At 41.4% G+C, this 23,572-nt stretch overlaps 1 long non-coding RNA gene across 1 annotated transcript in view; it reads right to left on the reverse strand.

The window, feature by feature from the left end:
- Positions 1 to 288: 288 nt before the first annotated feature.
- The window catches only part of LOC310896678, a 53,632-nt gene continuing 30,348 nt past the window's right edge, over positions 289 to 23,572 (reverse strand). The window contains exon 4 of the long non-coding RNA XR_014581739.1: positions 289 to 1,377. This is a non-coding gene — a long non-coding RNA (uncharacterized lncRNA). The remainder of the gene's footprint in view (positions 1,378 to 23,572) is intronic.

The following is a 23,572-nucleotide window of genomic DNA, read 5'->3' on the forward strand; positions in this document are numbered from 1 at the left end:
TAGGAAGCCATCCATCTTGAATGAGCACTCACCACAACGACAGAGGCCTTCCCAAGCACACATACCCCCATGCCCATCAGCAGTAAATAAACAGACAGCTTGCTACATACCCAAAACACATTATAGGTGTCATTTTACTTTTCTGCAGGCTTCAATTGTTAATGAAAACTAAGAAGAAACATGAAGTCTTCCAAACTCTTTGCACTTCTGGTGCAGAGGAGAAGTTCCACTTACTTTTTATACCTCTTTCTCAAGTGCTATACCAAATAGAGGGAGTTCAGTGCTGGAGCTGCTATTACAAAAACTGAAGGCAACATTTTTGAAGGTGGCAGCTAAGTCTTCAGGTGTTACACCTGCATATAGCCTGCCACATAAAAGTCCAGCTTTCAGAGTCTGAGCAGCTATAGCTCCTCCTTCCTTGGAAAAATGCTGGCCTCAAAAAACATTTGGACTCATATTTACTAGAATTCTTCAAGCTATTCTTCTTTTCCTCACAGTAAGTTAAACTAATGGAAAGTCGGAAAATCTAGTTCTCAAAATTCAGAAAAAACTATTGAGACCCACTTCTCTTCTTGACTTTTTCAAAGTTAGTTCTAGATTAATTACCAGCAATGCTAGCTCCATTTTGTACCAAATGGAAAGATGAGCAGAAGCTAATCCTTTAGTGCATTTCAGAAACACTTCCAAACTTTTCAGTTTGTTAGTGATGCTGTGAGCTGGAAAAATCAATCTCTGGGCTAACATACTAATGAGCACAGCAAGCAGTTTATCTTTCTGTAGTGCATTTGTAATAAGACAGAAGATTCTAGTTTTAAAATGGAGAAGAGATTAAACATATGGAGTAGACAGATGACCATTCACCAGGGGGTACCTGGGTGACAAAAAAAAAAAAAAAAAAAAGTGCCCTACACTTGACCTGGCCACAACATGCAAACCATGCTGCCTACAAGGGTCTTAACATTTTTTAGCTTGCAGCCATCACATTCAGGTGTTTCTGGGTGGACAATGGGAACAAACTGAAGATCTCAGGCAGGGTTTGGCCTCCCAGCTCCTCACCTTGAGAAATTGCTTTTTCTCATTGTAACAGCAGCCAAAACAATCATTGTCTGAAAATGACTTAATCGTGAAAGACAACGCAGAACAGCCCATAAGTTTTGATCAGTTTTGGTAGCCAAAGGTATTGATTTCTGTTCACTCTTTGAACTGGCCGCAATATGAAAGGCAACAGGGAAAGAGAGAGAAGCTCAGTCATGTCACCTCTAAGGAGCTCCAGCTCCTCATCTTCTCCAGGCTGGCAGCATGAAAGGAAAGGCAGGAGGTAGGGAAGGAGGTTGTTCAGAGGCAGCATCAGTCACACAGATGGGACTGGAACTCAGCCTGGGGAGATAAATGAAGAAGCATGAATGATAAATGCTTCTTTTTTAGGATTCTCTTGAAGATTCATTTCTTCTTTCTGAGTGATTCATTGTTTTCCTTCTTGATTCTCAGGTTATCTTAATAAGCATTTGAAAACTTTTATTCAGTAACAAAAGGAAATAAGGCTTGAAGTCTCATTTCATAAATCATAACTGACATTCAAAATATCCTGAAGTATCAGGGCTTGTTTTTGCAGTATCTTTTGAAAGACAGTGTCCTGTGGATCAGGCAAACTCTGTTTGCACACTCCTGGAGCTGATCTCAACAAAACTTCCGAGGGCCTGTAGAGGGCGTATGAAGGCTCTCACAGTGCTTAGGGCCATTCTTCAAACTTTCTCCCCTTCCTTTTCTTCTGCTGCTACGTGACAGGCAGAGGAATTCTCCAGCATTACTTACTTGGCCAGAAGTATCAGTATGCCAGACCACAGATAGATTAAGCATATTTGATCTACTCTCTATGCAAATAAAATTCTGAAGAATTTAAATTTAATTCAAAAATAATTTAAATTCTGTTGAATATTAACTCCCTTTAATGAAACCTCAGCCAGATCTGCAGCGTGGCTCCACGCAGACAAATGGAGAGGGAGTAGGTCTGATCTGCACATCTTTCAGCCTGGCCCAGCATATCCTCTCTTCTCTCAGGACACATTTTCAAAGATAATTATAACATCTAACAAGAAGATCCAAAGAAGTGGCATAGAACAGTGGGATTCAAAACAGCAACAAACTGGAAAACATAAGTAGCTAGAACTTGTATCAAACCCCACTCTTATTACACAGCTGAGCCTCAGAAGGGTTTAAAGAAAAATAAAATAGCCATGGTTTCCCCAGTTAACCCAGTCACAAACAGTACCATCAGTAGCCTCAGAGATTCACATTCTTTGATGAAAGCTCCCAAGGCAGAAAGGAAATTTTAAAGGACTGGAAAAATGGTCTTTATTATTCATCTGCCTGCCTACATGAATATTACTGGTTTGGTGAGAGATGAAATACCTCTGTAGAAACTACTGTTCATGCCAAATGTTATGGGATCATTTCCAGCTGCAAAAGCTCTCACACAGTCTCCGCTGCCCCAGAACATTTCCTACCTCAGAAACCACGTATACAATACACTGGCAGGGAGGGTACAGTAATAATTTGGGTAGAGCCTAGCAAGTGTTTAGGGCCTTTCAGACTTGTCCTTCCTTCCCTGGCCACATCAGTATCTTGAGGCATCTCTGAAGTAACTTTTCTTCATGGCAATCCACGGTCAGCACTTCTGTCATCCAAGATTAAGCATACAAACACAAATATGCTTAGTGGCAAGACAGGTAGATGTGGGGTTTTCATGAGTTCATATTTTCTAATTAACTCAATACCCAGATGGAGTTTCCATAGTTCTAACCAGGGTCAGGAATACTCATAAGTATTTTCTGCCAATGTTTCATGTTTGGTTTTCGTTTTTGGATGTTGGTTGTTTTGTGATATGTTTGTTTGTTTCAGTCTGTTAGCAGATATTAAGAAAGAGAAGTTGCTAATGAAATGACAATTTATGTTGTTGTCTTTCTTGAAACGAAAACCCAGTTACCTTTAGAAGACTGAGTTTTAATTTCTTTAAAAAGAAATATTTTTCCACCTCAAGAGTCAGAATTTGGTAATATTTGGCCCACCAGGGTCAAAATAAATGGTTACCAACAGTATCTCTGTTAAACGAAAAAGCCCAAATACAGTGAGCTCTGCAGTCCCAAGAAATTTTATTGGTTACAATTCCACTGTGATAAATCAGTAGTGATGCTAAGTTCAGGAACCAACAGGGACAGCAATATCTTGAAGCAGGTGAGGTATGTTGTAAATGTCAAACTGGCAGTAAATGGCCATTCTATTACCTGTTGGCCTTATGGATGAAGAAACCCTGCTTCTCTCTTCTTATTTTGCACAATATGAAAACCTACTCAACAAAAAGGAAAAGGAAAAGGAAAAGGAAAAGGAAAAGGGAAAGGGAAAGGGAAAGGGAAAGGGAAAGGGAAAGGGAAAGGGAAAGGGAAAGGGAAAGGGAAAGGGAAAGGGAAAGGGAAAGGGAAAGGGAAAGGGAAAAGGAAAGGAAAAGGAAAAGGAAAAGGAAAAGGAAAAGGAAAAGGAAAAGGAAAAGGAAAAGGAAAAGGAAAAGGAAAAGGAAAAGGAAAAGGAAAAGGAAAAGGAAAAGGAAAAGGAAAAGGAAAAGAAAAAGAAAAAGAAAAAGAAAAAGATTCTAGAGTGTGCAGTTATTTACCCCTGATATTCAGAATAAGTTCCAGGTCATGAGCCTGTCTTAGGAACTTACAGATCCTATGACGAAATTAAGTTTGAAACCATTGGAACACTTCTATCATTTTGTTGACAGAAGACCCACAGTAAGAATTGTTCTGAGAAGAAACCTGAAGGCCTTTAGCATGGTTTAGGTCTCTTAACTCCAGTTTTGAACTAGGTAAAATTAATCTGAACTGCAACTGGAACTTGTTACCTATGTTGTTTCAAAAGGGAGTTTTGCATTCAGCAGCAAGGTTTGTCCTTTACATCAGCTATTTTCTCAAGGGTACAGCCACTATCAAGCCTATAAAATATATCTATAGCATTTATCATTGTAATTCAACAATGTCTTTATATTCCATGATTCTACAGATGTTTCTTCCGCAACAGCTGAAATTCAGAAAATGTGTCCATGTCAATAATCAGAGGTGCTAAAATAGCCCAGAGGTTATATAACATTGCAGGTCTCTTAAACTACCCAGCATGCACACCAATGCGTATTTCTTCTGAGATTCTAGCTGGCCGTGTTTTTCTCAGACAAATTTGTGGAGATGCCTCCATCCATTTTTAAAAACTTCGGTACTTTCTGAAAACATCCGGACTCAGGAAGACCTCTGTAAACTTATGTTCTGAGCTGAAGTTCCAGCTGAACATTGAGACAGAACAAACTCTGTGGAAATTGTCTTATCATTATAACAAACTCTCAAAATCAAACCAATCTATCACATCAAAAACCTGAGCAGCCTTAAAAATATGCATTTATGCTTGGTTGTGCAGTGACATTTTTTTAATGTTGGCTGATTTCAGAGTACTATGAACTTGGAATATTAAACACCAAAATTCCCAGTGATGTTGCTTACTGTTTAAAAAGCAGAGGGTTGAAATTTATGCATTTTAGAAGACAAAGAATTACATGGTTTCATTTTTTTTTTAATAAATATCTGAAATGATTACCTACAACAGTCACTATAAATATATTTCTTTATGGATTTGTGGTAGAAATTTAAAATGCATCCTGTACTGCAGGAGCCAGAAAAATGACTATGAAGCCATAGAGTAACTCTTCACCAGCAAAGCCAGCATCCACAATGACTTTGAGAATCTATAGAATTTGAGCTTCTCTCTGTTAGGTCATACTTGCATCACATTAATGCTATACCAATGAAAGTCAAAGAAAATACGACCTTTAATAGCTTGCTAATACAGTGTGGTGGTGAGTTATATTTTCTTTCTCCTATTCTTTAATAGATACGGTCTCAGACATCTCAGATGCAGACCACATCCTAAGAGCAAGGGAATCTCTTCCCACAGCCTCAGTATGACCAGGACTGAGCTCTTAATGTGGAGGTAGTTTTATTGAAGATCAAAAACCATAACAAGGCATATAATTAGATGATCTTGTTGTTTTTCAAAGTCATTTCATGGTTTCTCAGCAGCAAGGACAAAACTAGTTGGGACAGAATAACAGAGCAGCAGAGGATGGGGGCTAAGTGGGTCTGGGGTGTAAGACTGGGGGAGGGGAGAGATCCTTCTCCTGTTCATTGGGTGAAAATCTCATCCTGGGATACAGACCCCTTTTTCCTAGCAGGAGCCTATGTCTGCTTTACTCTCCATGTCTCCTTCAAGTGCAAACCTGGCTCTCCAACACACCAGCCCTGGCAAAGTCGGCAGCAGGATGTTGGCTTGTCTTTGCTATCACCATTTTGCCATCACTTATAGCCAGAGACCACTGCCTCCATGCCTGTGCTTCAGTTGGACCTGCTATCTTTATTTATTGTGTATAAATAAAGAGACTGTCAAGCAACAGAGGGGTAATGGATGGTTGGAAAATAAAAGAGAAAATAACAGTACTGTATTGCTAGCGTGAATAAGAGGGAAAAATACTTTGGTGTGTTTTTGTATGTGATTATAATAAGAAAATCCAGCCCCAAAGATATGCAGCTATGTGTAAATATAAGCTAGGTTGGGCAACCAGTCAGTTCTCTAATGGATTAATGACTAATTGCTCCAAAGTAATCACAGCGAATCAAACAGGATCACATATATTCGGACTGCTAGGCAGTACAGAGACTGCAGAGAGAGCATCAGACCCGAGCCAGATGGGTTTCAGGAATGCAGAGCTGCGGGGAGTTGGTTCGCCCTTCCCACAAGCAGGTTGCCACAGGGATGTGTGCCCTGCCACAGTCCACCTGCTTGGAGCATGGAGGACCCCCCAGGGAAAGCTCTGCAGGCTAACTCCGCATCATGCTGCAGACAGCAGCAGCAGCATACACAGGCACTGCTCGGAACACAACAGCGGTGGGCATTTGCACCCCTATCTGCAGCAATAGCCCTATAGCAGAACCACTCAGGCTGTGGGAAATCTGGCTTCCACCCACTGCTCCCCCTAGTCCAGAGTATGATGTATGAGGTGTGTATAAGCACTTGAGTTGGCATGGGGACCTCTGTGCAGTTTCAATGCAGATCTAGCCATCAGGTTATGAGTTTTGGCCTACCATAATAAAATTGGCATTTTATTTCTCCGTCTGAGCAATGAGTGAAGGGGAGGACGCTTGCACTGGACCAGAGTAGGTCTGTAATGACACAAGCTATTCCTAATTTCTGTGATACATGTTTTTACCTACCCTTTTTATTCCTTATTGCATCCAAGCAGAAAGAAGGAGAAAAAAAAATAAGTGTTCATTTTCTTTGTGCTTTCCTTCAGGCTTCTGTATTTACCCCTGTGTGGGGTAAACATCTTTTATCACATCTTCAGTCAGCTGGACAAAGTCTGTCAGGCAACATCCATCCACCAGAGAGCTTGCAACATGGAGTGCCAAGTGACATGAACAGGTCACTAAAAGGAACAGCTGGTAGGTCTTACCCACACTTTAGTGAAAGAGAAGTCTCAAACATGAAAACAGCTATTGCCTGAAGAGTTGCAGAAAAAAAAAAAAAAAAAAAAAACAAGTGCTATATTTGTCTATGGGCCTGCATCCAAAATCCCAGGATACAAAATGACATTGGTAGTACATAAAATCTGCAGAGCAAAACCACGAGCTGTGTCCATCTCTAGCTGAAACGAGCTCTGCCAGCCAAGCTCAAGTGCTAGCTAGTGCTTTCAAATAGCTCACATCTCTTGGCTGCTGCTTCCCCGCTCAGGCTTTGGGGCATCTGAACTCCAAACACCAGCTGGGGCTGTCACTGCCAGCCTGTCCATTCTGTGTGGACAGTGCCAAGTAAGTTGGTTGTATGGTCTGGAGCACAGTAAGTTCTTATTTACACAAATACTCTCTGTATTGCTGTTATTTATCCCAATTTTCAGACCAAAATCCTTTCACATAGGTCATATTCAGTCTCCTCCCATTCTATTATGCCTTGAGACTTGCCAGTAAGCTCTGTTTGTTAAACAAAGCTGACTGACATTTCTGAAAGCCTTTCTTAATGGACCAGCCCCATTATGATAACCTAGGCAACTGGATGCACAAAGCTCAGAGGGATTTGAGGGTGGTGATCAGCCACTTGTTCCCTTCTGCAGAAATCCTTGCAGCTTTCTCATTCCCAGAATGTTAAAGTCCCTTCTGCTACTGCATTAAGCAGCATGCTGATCATTGTTTGTTCACCCTCACTCCAGGCAGAAATCACAATTGAGTGCATAATGCAATAACCAGATGCACATGTAGGGCACATAATGGACCTTAGGCGAGGACATGGGAAAAGCTAGCAAAGAAGCTCCACAGACAATGATGTGCAGTGTTCCCAACCATGGCACATCCTTTATGTTCAGACATCATTTCAGACCAGCTTAATCCCAAATTTATAAGGGGCATCTTAAAGATAAGGCCCAAGACTTTGATCAAGATTTAGTACGTGGAAGAAGTTGCACTGGAGATATCTCATCTTCCCACAATGCATGTGCTAAGCTGGTATGCTTGTTTAATCACTGCAGCAAGCGGCTTTGAGTCTGTAGTCTGAAGGAAAGAGAAAAGGTTTATTAGGTCAATAGGAATGTTCTTCTGCTGTCAAACTGTGGTCCAAATTTGGCACCTCAAATGGGGCAGATGCAAGTACAATTTAGTTTAATATTAGGCATTAAGGACACATTTCAAGCACTATCCATCCTTAATGTAACTCCTTACACTCTATTAGATAAATAATGCATGCTCTTCTTGTTTTGATAACTCTACAATATAGCCACATATGTCCCTCCAGGGGACATCCCTACAGCCATGGATACAAATTAACAACAGGCACTTTACACTGTTGTCACCACATTGACAGTTACCCCAAAGCCCTGGTTACTGAAGTATCTAACAATTTCATGTTGTTTTTGACAGGGGAAGTTTCATGTCTTTTCTTATCAGAACCAATATAAGGAGGTCTTTTTCAAATCTCAGTTAAAAAAAAAAATAAATAAATAAATCAGATGAGGCCAATAAATGATACCTTAAGAAAAGACAAAAATACAGAACAATTGTTAAATAAAATAGTTTAAAACTAAGATTTTGGGCTACGTATTTTTTTTCAATTAATCATTCATTATATGAAAGCTCAAGAACTAAATATTATGCTTGCTAAACTGCTCCACCATTGATTTTTTTAACAGCCTCAGGTCATGGCCTTCTCCATATTTGAATCACCAATTGAAATAATTGATGTGCCAAGTATGGGAACTTATCAATCCAAACTCAGAATTATGCCTCACTTAGCACTTAATGATTTACCTTTCTGTTTCTGAGGTGCCTGATTTTACTTTATGTCTCACTTTGGACTGATGCTACTGAATTTGCCTAGAGGGGCTGGATTGAAAGTACTTAAAGTGAAAGATGTCATTGCACAGATATATCACTCTATTACCATGCTTCCAAAACCTATCAAAAATTAAGCACATGATTGAGTAGAATACCACTGGGAAATAAAGTGTAGAACCCCATTGAGTTACCTTTGATTGATCTTAGTACTTCAGGGGAAACTCTGCCAGAGACAACAGCCTGCACCTTCTTGTGTCAGATTCTGTCTCTGCAGAACTGAGCCAGACTCAGATCGGGGCTATGCAGCAAAAGACCTCTTTCCCCAGGCTCTGCCTCCAAACCATTTGGTCTTCTGTGCATTGCATGTAAGCCTCAGAGCCAACTGATGGCACTTTGGGACCACTTAGCCATTCTGGTGCCAAATGCTCACTTCTTCCAAACTGAGGAGCAAAGTAATTAAATGATCAGAGCAGCAGGGGCAGAGGAAGGAAGAGGTCATTGATGTCAAAGGTTTAAGCTTGATTCTGCTGTCCTGCAGAAACAGCTCCCAGGAAGCCCCAGGCTATATGGCTGTTTTTATGGGTGATTCCTACTAGGGAATTCTGCTGTGCATTATGGTGCATTATGGCATAGCTGTGAAAAACTGGTGGGATACTCACATATATTTAATGTGGATTTTAAGGCTGCAGGACCTCTTTCAGCAACTACCTTGTAAGGTGTAAGAGGAGGAAAAATCAGCCAAAATTTTTCTATTTCTCTCTGATTCTCTAATCTCTTACTTGTATCTTGTCCAGGCTGTGGATGTGAGGCTCTTTGTGCTATCAAATCTAATGATGCAAAATGAAGCCTGGGAGAAAGTGTTTGCTTACCCCATACATAGATACTCTGTCACCAGGTCTTATCTGACTCAATAAATGAAAGCTCTATGTTTCTAGTTTAGTCAGCTTCTGATTTTACCTAATGTTTGGAGTTAGAATTAACACTGAAGAAGGTTTGTTTGCAAGTATCCAATAAGTCTTAACTCATATTCTGGTCTGGAATATTCACCACATTGTACTAAATCTGTAAGTACCTATTTTTTTAGCAATTCACAGGCTCATAGACAATATTATTCATTTCAGGACGCAGGATAGCCATGCAGGCAGCTGTCGTCTGATGTTGCACAACCAACAAGGAATGAGGTTTTGGCCAAGGGAACTACAGTCTCTAGTTCTTCTGAGAAACACCTGGCATCTTTTCTGCCCCTACAACACCTCTATCACTTCCCTCCAGGTCTTCTAATACTTAAACATTTTAAATCCACCATCTGGGGATACAAGTTTCAAAACCACAGTTCAGCCTTTACCTGACTCCACAAATGACTACATTCCCACTGGTAAGCAGAAGAAAACCCAATATACCTTCTTGGTAAATGCACAACAAAAAGTTAATGTGGTGGTTTCACACCGGTAGGTAGCTAAGCACTACCATGCCGTTCTCTCGCTTCCCCTTCTTCATCAGAACAGAACTCAGCTATGTTTCCAGCTGGTATCTCATGCTCTATATTTAAGAGGACAATTTTTTTTATCATCTCTCAAATAAATAAATAAATAAATAAATAAATACGAGTAAGGTTGTTTTGAATGATTCACTGTGACTAAATCTAGCACATTTAGCCATTATCCTCTTTGCAAACAATCCACTTCCTTGTACGAAAGTGTCAGTTATTCTTGAGAATAAGAGGGGAAACTTACCACATAAAGAAATTTCTGTTTCATAAATTGTTAATCTCGGCGTGGCATACGACTGGCTACACAATACAGTTTCTTCTCTCAAGGCAGATCTTTTCAGAGATTCAAGGATAACAACAGTGGACAAATATCAGCCAATTAAAACCAGCCAGTATTATTGTCCCTCTGCAGTTCCATGTTTTTTGATATTAATACAAGTGTTCAGACATAGAAAAGACATCATTTTGCAAATACCCTCTCACTGAGATGCTTAGCAAAGAAACACTTTGTATGAGCAACCATTTGAATTTCTAAGAAGTGTTCACAATATTTTCCCTACACTTCTACTGAGCATTTTGGATTGCTATCATATTAATCTGTGTATTTGCATCTCTGCAACAAGGCAAGAAAGATATCAGATATCTTTTTAGTCTTGCCTGTTACAGGTTAGCAGACTGCTTGTGCTAAGAGGGAAAGGTCACTGCAAGTGAAGTGGGTGTAGTGTCTGAGGATAGTGTTGCCCTCCCAAATCCCCACAACCTCATTCTGATGAACCAGGAAGGAAGCTAATACTCAAAGAAACACATACTGAAGATGCACCCTGTCATGTACAGCTTTCTTTGCTAAGCCTTCTCAGTGCATCCAGGTTTCAAAACTCTATAGAACACATGCCTCAAGAATTTAAGAGATTAATTAGCTTTTACAATGCATTTTCTCCAGGATTAGACACAGTCCTTTAAAAAATTTGGATGTTTAATTTAGGGTACTCTGAAAAACATGCTGAACTGAATACTATCATCCACTTATCAAATCAAGTAATGTAGAATGGCCTTTATTAAATTCTGTTCCATGCTACTTTCAAGCATCATCTTCTTTTGTAGCCCTCCTATTATTCTGTTAAGTGGGGAAAGAAAATATGTTTTCAGAACTTTTCAGAGCACACAAAGGTCAGCTGCCTCTTCATACTTGTACCTTTTTTAAAACTACTGATTTTAGAAAGGATGAGTAATTTTCCATTTTCTTTCCAGGGTGATTGACATGTTCATTTTTACTCACATGCATATGAACTTTGAGAAGCATTATGGTATAAGAATGCTTCCCCACTTTACAGCAGCACTTTCACGTGGGAATAAATGCAGTACTTTGCCTAAAATACCAATAATTACACTGTAGCTAAAAGGTAAGCAGCATAAGTACCTGATATAGCATTGCTGCTGCATGTTATTGAACAGCCACTTAGCCACTGTTCTGTTTGACAACTGTAGAGTATAATTATATGTTACTTGAAAATGTTTCTTTAGCAAAGTGCCACTACAAAAAATCATTTTTATTTTAAAAAAGACTAAAACACCTCAAAAAAAAATGCCCTGCTGAGCTGAATGCTGTATTACAATCAAAAGTAAATCTGTCATTAATCGAATGAATATATAGCATGATAAATGTAGCTAATATGAAAGATCTATGGGACTGAATTTGGAGAGAGTTTTCATCACTTCCAGGTGGAAGTGGTGGGGCAAAGAATACAGGAAACAGAGGGTGCAGCAGCAGGCTAAGCTCAGGGCTGGAAGCAGAAGGGACATGTTGAAACTCCAACCCTCTCACCAATGCCCTATGCACGTTTGGAGAAACTGTAACCTCACTGCTCGCACCTCACCTTTTATAGGATGGAAAGCCTATAAAACCTCTTCAGAAGCATGTTATGAGGAAAAGCTGGCTAACCCTGTGTTTACAAAAACACCCACTATTTCCGATTTGAGCCCTAAAAGGCAATTTGTGAATCATGGGAGGCAGGACTGCCTGCAGACTTTATCCATGAGCTTTAAACACAACAGCCTGTTTTCACGGTGTTTACATAACCTTCCACCCAGGGCCATGCTTGCTCTGCCTCCTGTCCCCACGATGCATGCCAACTCTCCCCAAAGGCATTGAGTTCTCCTTCCTCTTAGCCCAAGCACAGCACTCTAGAGACAAATTTCACCTGCTTTCAGCATTTGCTAATGGTGAAAATCAATAAAAATAGACGAGTCTTTTTGGATGCAATGCAAACCCACTGGCAAAGGTCAACAAAAATCTAAATATGGTTATCGTGAACTCCCCCAGTCTCTCTCACTCCATGCTGCAGGGCTATTAACAGTTTTTTTCTTCACCATCTGGTACCAGTTGTCTCCAGTGGTTTCCAGAATATCAGGTGCACCCTAATGCTTAGCCCAGCCTGTGGCAAAACTTTGGACTAAATTCCTCCTGGGCTGATCCAGAAAGAAAATTCTTGTAATACTACCTAGAATTAAAATGACAATATCTAAAATTGCAAGTGAATTACTGAATTACCTCCTTGCTTATAGAAACATGCAGCCTGGAACCTATTAACAAAGACTACCAGAGTCTGATGCTTATTTGACTGGAAAGCTCTCTCCAAGAATTCAAGGCAATAAACTTCAGAAGGGCTTAGAAATCAAGTTATGTGACAGCACTCCCTCTTATTGTATATCCTAATTGAATTTAACATCACACTACATCCCTACAGTGAAAGACAATGACAAATTTTATTTTGTTACACAATACTCAGAAACATATCTGCAAGATCTCTACTAGTTTATGTTCTTGACAGCAGTGATAAATGATTGTCATTTTCAGCCTTTAAAGAACTTTTAAAGTAATAAACTAACAATCCAAATGCTATGGTGAGGTAAATAAGTGCACATTTTGTTAGCCTTCTGTCAGAGCTAACAAAATGGCCACATTGTGAGTGCCTTTACCACAGAAACGGCCAAGCAGGAAATGCATCTGCACTGGTTCCCACTTTATTTTCCTTGATGGAACACATCTATACTAGGAAATTAAATCAGTTATATGTTTCCAATACATTCTCCTGGTGCAGAATGCCCTGTTACCATTCTATAAAATTCTCTTTCCCTTGTCAGCAATGTAGCCCTACCCAAACTACTTATTGAGAATGGCTCAGGACAGAAATTCCTAAGTGAAATTCCTAGGGCTGATTCAGGAGACCAATACTCGTCTCAGGCCAAACCCATCTGAAGGACCATTCTTGCAACTCAAGAACAGAGACGATAGCAAAACCATAGAAATATCGTTTGAAGATGACCTAGTTCAACTTCCTACTTGAAACAGGGCCACTGCCATCGGGTCTGTCATGTCTTTGGCTAGACAAATCTTGAAAAAATCCAGGGATGGAGATCGGACAGCCTGTCTGAGGTATTTGTTCCAGGGCCACCCTATGCTTCTGGTGGAGTCCTTTTTCTGACATTCCAACCTCAACTTCCAAACCATAACCTATAACTATTACCACCTGCTGTATTATCTGGAACTACCAAGAGTTTATTGGCAACTGAACCAAATTACCATCTGCTGTATTGTCTGGAACTACCAAGAGTTTATTGGCAACTGAACCAACTTACTGAACCTCGCTTACCAATCTATTTATTGTAAGCAGCTCTGAGTCTGGGCTGCAGAAGATGGATGGGGAAGAGATGGAGCCATGACAGAAATAAACTGCACAGATTGGAGAGGTAAATGCCTCGAAAAAGAGTCCAAAACACCTCACTTCCAAAATCCTCCCTCTGAAAACACCACCTGGAAGACACTGTTGACTTGTAAATCCAAACCAGAGTAACCTCCCAGGACTCCTTCAGAAAGCAAAGTGTTTGCACATAAACTTTATACAGGAGAATGTGGAAAACACACATAGAGTCCACAACGGTTCTCCCTCAATGCATGGACGTATGTTGTCTGAACTACACTGAACAAAAGAGGCACATAACTGGCTCCCCTAACCATGTTTTTTGGTACTTAGGTTTGCACCACTTTCATCTGTGGAGCAGTGCTATACCTTCTCCTAGGACAAGTAATCCCAGCCTGTCCTGGGATCTTTTTTCAGCTGGAATTGGTGAGCAAGACAGAGGAGGGATGAAGCTGCCATGCACCCTGTAGAGAATTGAACAGAGATGCCCCTCAGCCTATGCTATGTTCCTTCCCACAGCACACCTCCCACCCCACTGACTTATTCCTTGTCTTTCTCTCACCCTTGGTGCAGGAAGTCTTATGTCAAGAAAAATAAAAAATTTTGAAAAACTGTGTCAGGCTCAGAGCCAAGAAATAGAACAACTCCAGACCAAAATAAGTTAGGGTTTAGAAAAAAATACCTCTACTTATTTTCAGGAACAAAAAAAGATAGTCAGATTTCACCAGTTAGGCAAGACCTCTGTTCTAATCTCAGTGAGGAAGAGTAAAGGTAAACTTGGTTTTGAGTACAAAACTGCAGGCCTCAGTACTTGTCGGTGCTGTGATTGCACCAAAAGATGAGTAAGGTGTCCCCTTTTCCACCTGGAAGCGATGGCTCTGGCAGTTGTGACCATACCGTCAGAGACTGTCTCACCAGACTGGCAAAGCTGTGCATTTGATATTGTCTGGTGTGTTTGATTGACAGATTATGACTGACATGCAAATCACTGGTGGCAAAACCATTGCAATATAGGGCAAAGTTTTGTGGCAATTAATCATGATGTCAGTAGGACACTGACTGCTGTCAAGAACAACATCAGTGACCCCAAGGAGTCAGGATGTGTGTGTTTTCCAGGTTTGCAGTGTGGATGGTATTCCCAGTTATTTCATCAGTCACAGTCTTCATCATTAACCCTCTTAGCTCAGGGCTTTTTTCATGTGCGTGAACTATTGTATCAAATCGACAGGATGAAAAGAAAAGAGGTAGGACAGAGCATGCAGTGAGCAGCTTGCAGCACACGCTGCTGAACGGTGTGCCAGAATCACCAGGAGGAAAGAATAAATCACTGTACTGGCTGACAGGGAGGTTGCTTTGGTAGAATGGCTCCTTCCCCATTGTGCTGAGAAGTGAGTATCAAGTGCTGTGGGACACCTTCAGATCCAGGTCTTTATTTTGGCTTTAAGCCACTGCAGATTCTCCATCTTCAGGCACAGAAGTCTGGCATTCATGTGCACCTCTCCTACATCCCACACAACCTATGTTGAAGACAGGCAGTCACAATCTTCAGAGCCCACCGGTACCAGTGCCACCACCACCTCTCCTAACTGAGACATTGCCAAGAAAACCCAAAGCACCTTAATCTGCAGCACTCGCCTCCACACTTATCCACCCTCATCATTTCAAACACGATTTTGGCACCTTAGGACAGAGGAGGGGGAGAAAGAGACCAAAAAAAAAAAAAAAGAAAAGAAAGGGTCAGCAAATTTATGTTTGTACAAGCACTGGTGAAATGTGTTGTCTTTTCTGTGGGATGTGCACACTACTAAGTATTAGTCACTACTGTCCAGCCTTAGGTAAACATGTCAAATTCACCATGAGTATCCACTCACTTACTATACGAATGCATTTCAAATTAGTGTGTATCCCTCTAAATCTAGCTTAACCTGGATATTTCAAATATATATAAATATAAAAAAAAAAAGTCTAAGATCATGAGCTTAAATTGATTAAAAAAAAAAAACTGCAATGACACCTTGTATCTGCAGTTTACCATTGGAGTTCTTGCTGAAACCTAGTCCCATGCATCATTGTCAAGCATCAGAAATAACACCAAGTGATTTGCAAAATTAAACACAATAGTATATTTCATTTTGATACTTTATAAACACACTTCAAATACTTCAGGTCCAGTGGAGACTCACAAATAATCTTTGACAAATACAGTGAAGAGATTAATAGGAGTTGGCTTTGTTTGTTGTTTTTTTTGGGGGGGGGGGAGGGGGTTGGTTTTTGTTTTAGTTTGTTTGTTTGTTTGTTTGTTTTTTTCCCCAGTCCCTTGCGAATATGAAGAAGAGACTGCCACCAGCTGTTAACATATTTTTTTTTACCCCATTCTGCCTCGCCTCATCAATAAACTGCTTGATTTCAACCTGCTGCTGCAAGCCTCAAATCTTGCAAGCCTCAAATCTTGGAATAATCATATTCACCCCTAGAAAGCTGAACGCAGTTGACAAAATACTCACAGCCATGCCTTAGTCTACTCTAACCAGGAAAAAAAAAATCTATTAGTTTGGTTTCCTATCCTCTTCTCTTATTTCTGGGAAATCTGTCCATCAAATTTCAGATGTTGCTCAGTGTTGTCTTCACTACAAGATGAGCAGCATGACATGGGAGCTGTCATTTGTCTTTCATTTCTAGACTGTATTACAGATATTATATGATTACAGGAGATCAAGTGGGTAAAAATCCTGTTTCATTTCCCTGGAGGCTGCAGATCATCCTTATATAAACTGTAACAGTTTTTAAGTGTTCTTCCTGCTGTTGGCTCTCTTCCTGTGCTTCAAATGGATCTTTTTAGTCCCTGGGATGAGCATGCCCAGGGGTGTCTGGTGTGAGGGCACTGTGCTGGCACATCTCCTTCACAGCCAGACCATGACGGGGGAAGATTTTTTGTTGAGTTCACCAGTTTCAGATTTTAGACATCTTGCAAAATGTTTCCAATGCTGCACAAAATCAGTGGAATTCTGGTGCTCAGAAGGTTGTCAGCCAGCTTTATTAAGCCCATTCAAAAAACACCAGTGAGAGTAACAAGTCTGGACCAAGGGAAAACAAAAGACAAATAGAAAAAACAGACTCTCCCTTAAAAAAAAAATCCTATGGGGAGGAGCAGTGTAAGGTGTGTTCATAAAGTCCTCCTGCCAGGAAGACAAGGAAAAACAAGCTTTGGGACCTGGTCCAGCTCATCACCTGGAATGCAGATACGAGTGTTGCCCATGGCCACTCCTCAGCTCCCAGCCCTGGTGCCCAGCTCACTTTCTTCTTCCAATTACACGGCACAAGCCAACCAGCAACTTAAATTAGGGTAGATGCAGGTAGCAGGCTGTCTCCCCACAACACATTCGCGTACAACCGCACCGGTAAAATGCACCTGTCCCACAGCGAACACCAAAGATGTGGCCCTCTTTGGGGACAGTTCTCACATTGCTGTATCTGTCCTTGGCCTGACCAGCTCTAGCAGTGGGATCACTTCTGTCTCTTGCTCTGGATGTAAGTCATAGCCACCTAATAATACCAACCCAGTCTGAACTAACCAAGAACAATTATATCAGTGCAAAAATGGAAACAAGGAAGGAAATAACAGCCTTTCGACAAAACAGTAATTTTGAACTTGGTCAAAGTGCATGAAATAGTTCGCACAGAAGTTATCTGAGTTTGTATCTGAAGATAGTGAAGAACCTTTCCCTAACCCCCAGCCTGACCCTCCCCTGTCCCAGCTCCATGCCATCCCCTCGGGTCCTGTTGCTGTCCCCAGAGAGCAGAGCTCAGCGCCTGCCCCTCCGCTCCCCTCGTGAGGGAGCTGCAGGCCGCCATGAGGCCTCCCCTCAGCCTGCTCTGCTCGGGGCTGAACAAACCAAGGGACCTCAGCCACTCCTCATATCTCTTGCCTTCCAGACCCTTCACCATCTTTGCAGCCCTCCTTTGGACACTCTCTTATAGTTTTATGTCCTTATTGGCACTGAAAACTGTACTTACTACTCAAAGTGAGTCTGCACCAGTGCAGAGCAGAGTAGGACACTCACTTTCCTTGACTGGTTAGCAATGCTGTAACTGATGTACTCCAGTATATGCTTGGTCCTTTTGGCTGCCAGGGCACACCACTGACTCATATTCAACTTGTCTTTGACCAGAACCCCCAGATCATTTTCCACAGGTCTGCTTTCCAGCCTCACATCCCCCCAGTCAGTATGTATATCCAGTGTTGCCACATCACAGGTGCAGAATCTGGCACTTGCTCTTGTTAAACTTCATGCAGTCTGTCATTGCCCAGCCCTCTAATTTGTCTGTCTAGACATTTCTCAGCCTTTAAGAGAATCAACAGTTCCTCCCAGTTTAGTATTGTCAGCAGACTTAGTGCACCTTTAAGTCCTGCATTCAACTTATTTATGAAAATATTGAAGAGAACTGGTCCTAAAATGGAGTCCAACAGAACCCCACTACTGACTGGCCACAAGCCTGATGTAACCACATTTACTATAACCCTTTGAGCCTTACCCATCAGCCAATTGTTCACCCATTGCATTATGCATTTATCTAGCTGTACGCTGGACACTTTATCCAGAAGGATACTGTGAGAAATAGTATCAAAAGCTGTGCTGAAATACAAACAGATTACATTGACTGGCTTTCCTTGGTCAGCTAGGTAGATGACCTTGTCTTAAAAGCAAATTAAGTACATTAGGCTTTCCCCTCATGAACCTGTGTTGGCTACGACCAATGACTGCATTGTCTTTCAGGTGTTCTTCAATAACTCACAGAACAATCTTCTCCATAATTTTACCCGGCACTGAAGTGAGACTGACAGACCTGTAATTACCAGGGCCTTCTTTCTCGCCCTTCTTGAAAACTGGGAAAACATTTGCCACTTTCAGTTGACTGGGATCTCTCCAGATTCCCAAGACCATTGAAAAGTAATTGAGAGAGGTCTCATAATGACATCAGTCAGCTCTTTGAGTACCCTAGGATGACCTCACTGATTCTGAACTCTGGACCTGTGTCTATACCCTTTTTTCTCTGATCCCTTTTTGAAGCTGTTGACACCACCTCCTCCATAAAATCCCATGGAGATGGCTTCCAGGTCATGGCCCACCACATAAAGATGTCATTTCTTTTATGTGCTTTAAACCAGCTTCATACCAGTTGCAATGGCTTCCAGAAGTTTTTATATTGAAGGAGAATACCAGTTCTACATGAACCTTAAATACCACCTCCGTGATTTTATGTCTGGCATATGCCACATCAGCCCTATCCTCCCAAACTGCTATCTTCCCAAGTCCCAGCTATTCTCTAGTTGCTACATCCCTTAATCATTTCAGTTACTTCTCCCTGTACTTTTTTTAAAGACTATTCTGTCTTTTTTGAGATGTAAACACAAATCTGCACACAGTATCAAAGGTATAGGTGCTCTAAGGCTTTGGACAGCTGCAAAGTGATGTTTTTTCTTTGCACCTAGTACCTGATGACAGACAGTGCTTTGGGGTAAGACAGGAAGGATCCTTATCCTACTTGCAGACTTACAAACTAAAGCTTGTGAACAGGTCTGCAAGTCTTAATTACTCATTCTATAATATTGTGTGTGTGTGTTTCATGATCTGGAAGTACAAATGTTGCAGTGTCTTTCAGTAGTAGTATCTGTTGGTTGTCACTGTACAGGAAGCTATGCTGCTCATGAGTTTTGTAGGAGTTTCTGAGCCTTCATGGTCATGAACTGAACAGTGAGCTGAAGTTTCAGAACTAAGCCCCTCTTCTTCCCCTGTGCTTTTACCATGTTTGTGGTCATTTAGACGAATATGCTTGACTCTGCAAATGTAATGAGCTGAGAGATGTGGCTCAGCAGAGAGGTGGTAACTCAGCATGCCTCAATAACCCAGTTCCTTTGGCTCCAAAACTTTGGAGAGTTGTCAATGACATAGGAAAAAATTAGCCTCTTGCTATGCTTTCTGTGGAGCCCATTGCTCACAGAAGCAATCACCTTTTGTACTTTTGGCTCTTACTTGTTCAGATTACTTTGAGCTAAACTAGGGACCTACTGGGTAAGTATTTCTGGCTGATGCCTTTGTAATACTTGTCTGTTGCATAGCAAGGCAAATTCAGAAATAAAAATAAATGTATATCAAAAAGGATACAAGGGTTCATTTGTATGTATCTATGCATGTATATGCAAATTTGAGGGGGTGCAAAATTCTGAAAATGTGGATTTTAAGGGGGTGCAAAATTCTGAAAATGTGGATTTTAAGAATATGTTTTTCTTGGCATTAAAAATATTTTTTTATTGTCTTAAAGAACACATGCCACTGAAATTCAAGGTAGCAATAAGAAGCCTATGACCAACAAAGGATTGACCTTGAAGGAAAATAAAGTTCTTTCCAAGAAAAAGAAATTAAGGTAGCAATTGATTAAAAAAAAAAAAAAAACTTTTTTTTTCCTTCATATTTCAACTCAATTGGAGAATGAGGAATTAAAATCCATAATACACATTTCTACTTCTGCCTATTTTTTTTTTTGAGAAATTATTTAAGCAATGATGGCTTTCCATTTGAGACTGCTTCTGTAGTACTACACTAATTATCAAACGTATATAGGCATTGAACGTTCCCCTCCATCAATATTGATGTTGAATTTATGTTTTAAAAAAGATGCCAGTTTGTACCACGTGTTTCATAAGCAAATGCATTGACACTTGCTTCAGGATTCTGGTTTTGCATTCTGTGGCTGAAGGCCAGGTATAAATAAATTAATCAGGTTATTACGTTGGCCCACACTATGAATTACAACTCTGCACACAGAGAGCAGAACATTTGACACTTGCCCTCCTGACCTGCAGAACGGCTGAAGAACTGGCACAGAAACATGGGTATGCTTTCCAAGAGGTTTGAAAGTCAGCCAGCCCAGCAGAGCAGAACAAATGTTTGAATCAAGGCAAGCTAAAATATTTTAACATAGGCCTATCAATGAAGGTCTTCGCTCTCTCCTCTGACCATTATGCCTTAGGTGAGAACTGTCTCGAACCATTGGTCCTTTCAATCCATAGGAAACATAACTGGCCATGACTACTGTTGTATAAATACAGAAAATACCACCTGATGTGCTTTCAATGCTTTTGGTGAAGGCAAATTCAAGGGGTGATATTTGAGAGATTTGGGGTGCATCAGGCACAGCCCTGCTAACCAGTCAAGGGAAGTGAGTGTCCTGCTCTGCTCTGCACCAGTGCAGCCTCACTTTGAGTACTGAGTACAGTTTTCAGTGCCAATAAGGACATAAAACTATAAGAGAGTGTCCAAAGGAGGGCTGCAAAGATGGTGAAAGGTCTGGAAGGCAAGAGATATGAGGAGTGGCTGAGGTCCCTTGGTTTGTTCAGCCCCGAGCAGAGCAGGCTGAGGGGAGGCCTCATGGCGGCCTGCAGCTCCCTCACGAGGGGAACGGAGGGGCAGGCGCTGAGCTCTGCTCTCTGGGGACAGCGACAGGACCCGAGGGAATGGCATGGAGCTGGGACAGGGGAGGGTCAGGCTGGGGGTTAGGGAAAGGCTCTGCACCCAGAGGGTGGTTGGGCACTGGGACAGGCTCCCCAGGGTGAGTGGTCACAACACTGAGCCTGTCAGAGTTCATGAAGCATTTGGACAAAGCTCTCAGACACCCGATCTGATTTTTGCGTAGTCCTGTGTGGAGCCGGAAGTTCGAATCAATAATCCTTGTGGGTCCCTTCCAATTCAGGATATTATAAGATTTTATATTTTTATGCATTGTCAAAACGGAATAAACACATTTGAAAAGCAAAGTTGAAAATAAGCCATTCAAAAAAAGCCTGTCAAAATAGCCAAAGGCTTAGTATGTATTAATCACTTTTGGCATGCAAATACCCCTCTGACATCAACAGAGAAAATACAACAATACATCAAAATGATGGCAATAAAGCACCACCCACTCATCAGGTGGAGAAGATATAATGTGGAGAAGACCCAGGGAGGTGTACAGAGGTCTTCTCATTGGTACTTGGTCACTGGCCAACATGAGGGGGGACTTAGCCGTATGATCTCCTGCACCCCTCTCCCCTTCCTTGCTGCGGGGTGAGTACTGGAAGCAGTCACAGCACAGCAGGGCCTAGAAGCACAGCTCACTGCTTTCTTTTCTGATGGAAATTTTGGTCCATACAATGGAAGTATTTATTTGTGAAGAGGGAATCAAAGCTGGAATCTAGAAGTATCTCATGACACCCAGCCCTGCAGAGAAGGACTTGGGGGTTCTGGTGTATGAAAAGCTTGACATGAGCCAGCAGTGTGTGCTTGCAGCCCAGAAGGCCAACTGCTTCCTGGGCTGCATCAACAGAGCAGTGGCCAGCAGGGGGAGGGAGGTGATTGTCCCTCTCTGCTCTGCCTTCACAAGGCCCTACCTGGAGTGCTGCGTCCAGGTCTGGGGCCCCCAGCACAAGAAGGATGTGGGGCTGTTAGAGCTGGTCCAGAGGAAAGCCACGAAGTTGATCAGAGGGCCGGAGCACCTCTCCTATGAGGAAAGACTGAGAGAGCTGGGGCTGTTCATCCTGAGAAGAGAAGGCTCTAGGGAGGCCTCACTGCAGCCTTTCAGTACCTAAATGGGGCTTATAAAAAAGATGGAGAGTGACTTATTACAAAAGCAGATAGTGACAGAACAAGGAGAAACAGTTTTAAGCTAAATAGATTTACATTAGATGTTAGGAGGAAATTCTTCAGTCAGAGGGTGGTAAGGCACTGGCACAGGTTGCCCAGAGAAGCTGTGGATGCCCCATCCCTGCAGATGCTCAAGGCCAGGTTGGACAAGGCCCCGGGAAACACGATCTACTGGGTGGCATCCCTGCCTATGGCAGGGGGGGTGAAAATAAATGATCTTTAAGGTTCCTCCCAACTCAAGCCATTCTATGGTTCTATGATTTACTATGTATTGCTTTTATGGTATAGCACAATAGTTGTGCATAGCATTTTGATATATTAAGTGAACAGTTCTTATCTTATAATTTTATGATGTAAAATGAAATATATGTGAATATAAATAAATACATGTATGGGTGTACTTTTAAACACATAGATCCCAGTGCTGACAGCACAGAAATAAGGAAGTCAGTTTCTCACTTGCTTAAAAGAGCTGTCAGTTTTCAGCCTGTCCGGGGGAAAAAATAAAAAATGAAATCAAGTACAATGCTGAAAAAAAAAAAAAAAAAAAGAGGGAAAGTTGTTGTTAATGATGACAAACTGAAGTCTACACTGGCAAATACACCAGCTGTAAAAACAGTCTTTGAATTCTCATGAATGAGTTGCTAAAGACAATCTTAGTCAATTAACAAGTCATTCTTCAGCTGCCTAAGAGATAGCTCACCATGGTCACAGCTTGCCTTGGCCCTCACATTACAGCTCAGTTGTTTCCCAAGACAGTGCACATACAAACACACACATTCCACCAGCTGCCTTCACTAGATGAATACAAATAGACAAAGATGCTGAAAAATCCTGAGGAACCTGATCAGAAATTAATAATTTAGGTCAGGTTACCTTCAAGCTTTCCTTTCAACACAAAGTATAGAAAATTTATGCATTCCCTCACAGAAGAAATTTGCCTCTGATGGGTGAAATACACTCTGTGGGGTCTGATTCTGGACCAATTGTCATGTGTTTCAGGCTTGGTTGATTACCTCCTAGCTGGACTCTTATTAAGCTACACTGAAGGATGTTCCAGTCCTGGATTTCTAGATGTCTCTTTGAACCAGAAGTGCAATGGGCTTTTTCTCTCCCATCAGCCTGTTTTGTACATTCAGTGGGTACCTGCACCTCCTTTGCCACTACAAAATATGGAAACCAACAATCAGTATTTAATCTGGGATGGGAGCATCTGCAGCAGTTTACATCCTCCTAACAGATGAGCAGTCTTCACAATCACAATATCCCATATTCCATGATGTGACTGTGAACCCA

This window comes from Anser anser (assembly GCF_964211835.1).
Source record: "Anser anser genome assembly, chromosome: 3".
NCBI lineage: Eukaryota > Metazoa > Chordata > Aves > Anseriformes > Anatidae > Anser > Anser anser.